This window comes from Pituophis catenifer, unplaced genomic scaffold (assembly GCF_029215685.1).
Source record: "Pituophis catenifer annectens isolate HBS135680 unplaced genomic scaffold, rPitCat1.0.hap2 SCAF_2, whole genome shotgun sequence".
In the NCBI taxonomy this organism is placed as follows: domain Eukaryota; kingdom Metazoa; phylum Chordata; class Lepidosauria; order Squamata; family Colubridae; genus Pituophis; species Pituophis catenifer.
Window position 1 is genome coordinate 36,307,867 of NW_027256882.1, and position 6,590 is coordinate 36,314,456.

The following is a 6,590-nucleotide window of genomic DNA, read 5'->3' on the forward strand; positions in this document are numbered from 1 at the left end:
TGGACATGCGTAGAAGCAAGGAGATATTAGACTAAGATACACACGTGGTTGGAAAAAATGATAAAGAGACATATTGACTTTAAACCAGAAATATTTTTATTAGGGATTATACCGGAGACGTATAATAAAGAACTGCAATTCTTAATTGTGAATCTTTTGACAGCAGCCAGAATTGTATTTGCTAAAAATTGGAAAGGAGAAAAGTTACCTAATGATGAAGAAATTATTAAGAAAATGATGGAATGTGCTGAGATGAGTAAATTGATATTTGAAATAAGAGAGCAGGAAGATAGACAATATTATCTGATATGGGATTTATTTTACCAACAGATAGAGTTTAAGAATTGGAAATAATTATGATATAAATGGATGTTGAAATCTTTGGAAATAAACTAGCATGTTTAGTGATAAATTGAAGAGAGGAGGAGCACAAAAATGCCACCGACTGAAACACTGTCTTTGATTGTATGGAATGATAATGTTTTTTTATGTTCTGTTTTGTTTTTGAAAAATATTTTTTTTTATAAAAAAAAGAAAATGGATACTTGATTATTCATGTAATAACTGCAGCTAGAATTGTATTTGCACAAAATTGGAAAAGTAAATAGATCCCTACGGATGAAAGTATGATTAAGAAAATATTAGAATGAGCAGAATTGAATAGATTAAAAATTGCAATCAAAGGAAAGGAAGAATCTGATTATTATAATATATGGGAGTTATTCTATCAAAGGTTGGAGAATAAATATGAAAGCAATGTATTATAAAGGCAAATAAAGTAAGAAGAGAAATGTTATAATAGTAGTTATGTTAAATATTAGTAGTAATATAAGAATAGATCCAAATAATGAATATGGTGGTAAATTTTAATTGTCATGACACAAAAATATGTACTCAGATGACACACTGTTTACTGAAAGAGGGAATGTTTGTATTAAAAGAAAATTTAAAAAAATTATATATATGAGTGTGTGTGTATATAGAAATACACTAATATATATATATTACCTACGTAAACTATAATGTTATGCAGCCCTGGTTCTGTGAAATCTCATTCACAAGTTTCTGGGCTTTTTGTTTCTTTCTGACAGACAGCAAACTCTGTGCTGCTTTTTGGGATAGATCTAAGATAGATCTATTTCAGACTTATCTTAGTCTCCTCAGTCTCCCAATGGGCAGCAGGGTGCTTGCTGGCTGTCTGAAAAAAGCCTAGAAACTAGTGGATTGTGATTTCACTGAACTAGGGCTGCATAAAAATCTTGGTTTATGTAGGAAGAACCTGGCTAAAGAGAAATACACACACACACACACACACACACACACACACACACAAAAGGCATTGGAGCAAGTAATAAAATCAATCATCAGAATCCTTGGATGCGCTGCCAATTACCTTTTCAGTTGGTGGGTTGGAGGCTCGGAGAATGAAAGTGGGTGTAATCGAGCTAAAATTCCAGACATTATTCCCGTAATCCAGTAGTCTCCAGGCTTGTAGTAATGGAACCACTCCTTTTCTTCTATGATCACCTTAAATGGACATTTCATCAGTGTACTGGCACAGGGAATTTGAGACAGAAACTGAAGCAGAAAAAGCTGTATATGCAGCAGCAGCAACATTTGACATACAGTATACTGCAGGAGATCCTTCCTAGAGTTCTTTCTTTGGAACAGAGCTAAATCTCAGAGATCACAAAAAGACCACAACTACAGTGAAGAAGGTCCAGTTTGCCCCCAGATTTGGAAGAGTTATCTGCAATTTCAGACTGCTAGAGTATTTGCCCAGCTTTACCCCAAACTCTGATCTCATCACAGGAGGCTGTTACAAATCAGATTATCACATGCTGTCTATCTCATTTGTTGTCACATAGATTGGCCACTAATTGTGGTGGTGGAAATCCCATAAACCTTGTTCAAAGGAGATTAAATAATCATGATTTTGATAATTAGAAGGGGAATTGGGAACGAGGCTTGGCCATAAAATTGTGTCGTTGGAGAAAAGAGTTTTGTTTGACTCAGGAGAATAATCCTAATTTGAGAGTCAAGAAAGGAACAGTTTAGGGAAGTTTGATTGTTTTTTAGTCTCCAAACTTATTCTTGAGATTGTAAAGATTAAAATGTGGAAAAACAGTTCAACACTCTTGAACTAGGCAGTGGGCCATTATAATTCCTTCTTATTTTGTCTGGTGTGGATGAGGCCATCTTCTTCAGTGAAGGTTTGATACTCCAGAATGAGTTAACTCCAGATCATGACATATTGAACCACCTATTATTATTGTTGATGATGAGCCACGGTGATGCAGTGGTTAAGTGCAGGACTGCAAGCTACTTCTGCTGATCACTGGCTGCCAGCAATTTGGCAGATCGAATCTCACCAGTCTAAAGGTTGACTCAGCCTTCCATCCCTCCGAGGTCAGTAAAATGTGGACCCAGATTGTTGGGGGCAATGTAAACTCTCAAATGAAGAGCCTTTATTTGAAGATGCTTCCATGGTCATGTGGCTGGCAAGACTATGCACTGAAGATGCATGGAACATTGTTACTTTCCCACTGAAGTGGTACCTATTTATCTACTTGCATTTATATGCTTTTGAATTGCTAGGTTGGCAGGACACACAGAGAGACAAATGGACACTGTATATACAGTATATGGAAATGGAAATGGATATTGATATTGATATTGATATTGATATTGATATTGATATTGATATTGATATTGATATTGATATTTATTTATTTATTTATTTATTTATTTATTTATTCATTTATTTATTTATTTATTCATTTATTTATTATTCAAACTTCTATATCGCCCTTCTCCTTTCGGACTCAGGGCGGTGAACAGCCAAAATAAAAACATTTATACATAAAGTTACAGTTAAAAATAGATTTAAAATAATTAAATAAATTTGGCCCGTAATTTAAAACTTGTCAATTTAAATTCCGTATCAAATTTTAAAACCAACCATAAAATCAAGACAGACCGGCTAACTGAAAAAAATAAGTTTTTAGGGCCCGACGAAAAGTCCGGAGGTCGGAGATGACTCATATCTCTGGGGGTAGATTGTTCCAAAGGTAGGTGTCATCACAGAGAAGGCTCTCCTCCTGGGGGTCGCCAGCCAGCATTGTCTGGCCGACGGCACCCTGAGGAGGCCCTCTCTGTGGTAGCGAACTGGCCGGTGGGAGGCTATTGATGGCAGAAGGCGGTCCCGTAAGTACCCCGGCCCTAAGCCATGGAGTGCTTTAAAGGTGATCACCAACACCTTGAAGCGCACCCGGAAGTCCACCGGAAGCCAATGCAGCTCGCGCAGGAGAGGAGTCACATGGGAGCGCCCTGTTGCTCCCATAATCCCCCGCACGGCCGCATTCTGCACCAGTTGGAGCCTCTGGGTGTACCCCAAGGGGAGCCCCATGTAGAGAGCGTTACAATAGTCCAGACGAGAGGTGATGAGTGCTTGAGTGACCATGCGTAGGGAGTCCCGGTCCAGAAAGGGGTACAACTGGCGTATTAGGCAAACCTGATAAAAAGCCCCCCTGGCCACTTTATGGACATGGATAAAAAACAGGAATCAATTTTAATACTCATAAGCACATCTTCCTTGTCACATCATGTCTACATGATTCCCACCCCCAAATCATTCAGAGTTGTACATATTTTTCTCTTGATTGAAGGCTGTCAAAAATAATAATTTGTCTCATTAATTTATTCAAAGGGACAGAGAAAAAAAGTAAAGTTGCTCCAATGTTCATGTTGATATTTTATCTATTCTTAATATACAGAATGTTATCTATCTCTCTGTTTTTCTCTTTCTTGATCTCCCCCATACATCTCTCTCTCCCTCTCTCTCTCTCTCTCTCTCTCTCTCTCTCTCTCTCTCTCTCTCTCTCTCTCTCTCTCCCCCTCCCTATCTATCTAGCCAGAAGAGATCAATCAAATATATACAGGAGAGGCACCTCAGAAGACCAAGAAGAACAGGCAAGTTACTCGAAGGTCAGAGGAAACTCTCTCTGACTTGGCAGCGGGGGTGGCGGCCATTGTGGCTGCCAAGAATCTGGGGCAACCAGGCCAAGTATTGAGTAGGAGCAGTGACTGGAACAGAGTTTAGAAGCTGGGTGAGTGACAGTCAACTCATAGGCGAAATAACAAAAAAAGATTTTTAAATTTGAAAGACCCCCAGCATGATAATAGCGGCTAATGGGCATGGGGGGGTGGAATAAAAGAGGATGTTTGAAGTAGAATTTAAATGGACAAAAACCTGAAGAGAAAATTGACTTTTGAATAAAATTATTTGGAGAACTTTAAAAATTAGAAGAAATAACCCCAAAATTGGCTAAAGGATTGGAAAGAAAATAAGTAGATCCTTTTTTTTAACATTAAGAAAAACAAAAGAGAAATAGGAAAATAAGCCCTGCAACAGAAGTACTATACTAAAAAAAAAAAAAGGGGGGGGGGGAGAAAGTATTGTTTAATTTGGACTGGACTCTAAAACTGATTTGGCATCTTCAAAGTTAAAAAGAAGAAAGAGAAACTAGTAAAGACTTATTGAAACAAAATGGATACTTTGTCAGACTGCTGATTGGAATTGTGGATTGTAGAGAGACATCTTCAGGAGAAATAAGAACATTGCAATTTGGAACTTTTGTTTTGGAAAACTCTGAACTTTATTAGTAATAACAGCCGTGAGAACTTTTGGGGAGGATTTCTTTGTCTGCAAGCAGCTTGACTTTGAACAAAAAAAAAAAAAAAAGAGGAATACAACAAAACTTTTAAATTGGAACAATACCAACCTGGAAAGAATAAAATAGCTCAGGAAATTAGAGAAATAATAAAAATGAAGTACTCATCATAGAAAACGGAAATAAGGGAAATAATTATAATATTACATGGAGAATCGAAACCTGAGGATCCAAAAATTGTGACAGAACAAACTCAAGCTGACAAGGAAATAACGACGGAGAAGCAAGACACAGAGACTGAAAATAAAGAAGAAGATAAAGACAAGAAGATTGACTATGGAAAATTAAATGATTACGTGGATAGTAACAATAAAAAGGAGGCTTTTAGAGATTACATTGGGATTAACAATGGAAAAAACAGAGAGGGTAGACAGAGACAAAGAAGGAAAGAAGGGTGGAATAGAAAGAATATAAAAAATTTAAATGATTACACTGGGATTAACAGTGGAAAGACAAAAAAGAGAGAAAAAGGGTGGAAAACAGCAGGAAATACAGGGCAAAATAGAAGAGTCCAGGAATTTGAAATACAGAATGATTACACTGGGATTAAGAGTGGGAAAATAAGAAAAAGAGAAAAGAGATGGGAAATAATGCGAAATATAGGGCAAAACAGGAGAGTTCAAGATTTTAAAGCACAAAAGAAAAAAAAGGGGAAAGAAAAAGGCAAAAATAAAAATAGAAAGGGAAAAAAGGAGAAAGAAATGAAAGAGGAATATGCTATATATATTTAGAATTGAAATATGAATTGAAGTAAGAAATAATGGAAAATCATATGAATGTATAAATGAATTGAATAACAATTGGAACATTTTTATCTGCATTTCTGGAATTTAGATAATGATAGGTTTTTAGAAATATGAATAACTTTAATAAATTAGAGGATAACTGCTAGATTATTTTCAAATCCAGTTAGGGAAATTGTAATAATTGAAATACTTTTAATGGTATATTGTGGTGAAAGCAGAAATGATTAAGTTGTGGTTTTGAGGAATATATGGCAAAAGCTGTTTGGTTTATTATCATCATGTAAAAAGAAAAGATGGCTACATAATTAACTGACTTTTTAAGAAGCTGGATTGTATGGAAATTGTAATAATTGGGATATTCATGTCTATATTTCTAGAATTTATACAAAGAAGTATATGGGGAAAGTTATTGTGTTTATGATTACCATATAAAGAGAAAAGTTAATTAGTTATATAACTAAGTGACTTTTATTAAGATTTTGGATTGTATTATTTAAGAAAATGTATGCTACAAAACAATTGGGTTTATTATTCTTATAAGAAATGAATGATTGTAACACCACATAATTAATTAATTTGTAGTAAGGTGATGGATATTGAAATAGATGACAATGGAAAACCTCAGTAATTATAATAAAGGAATATAAGGAAATACTAGGAATCATATTAGGTGAGATCTTAAATTTGAGGAGTACAATATAGAATGGAAGGGAAAAATTGAAACTTGGTTAAGATTAGAGGTTAGGATGAAGGGTAATATTTTTTTTAAAAAAATAGAGAGAATAAATATTATGGCAAAAAGGAAGTATAGAAATTGTAATTTAGTTGAAATGACTAAAAATTGTTTAAATTTGTCAACTGGCCAAATACTCTGTTCAGAAAAAATACATTGTATGTTTGTATGTGTGTTTGTGTAAAAAATAAAAAAAAAACTTTTTTAAAAAATAGCTATAGTCTTTAATTTAATCTAAAACCATATCAGAACATCTCTGGTCACAGTTTAACTGGCTTGATTTCAGAAATTTTATTAATGTCATAATATGAACTCAGATTAAAGGATACGATTATTTCAAATAGTTTGAGTTGTTTTAGCAACTTTACTACTCAATTA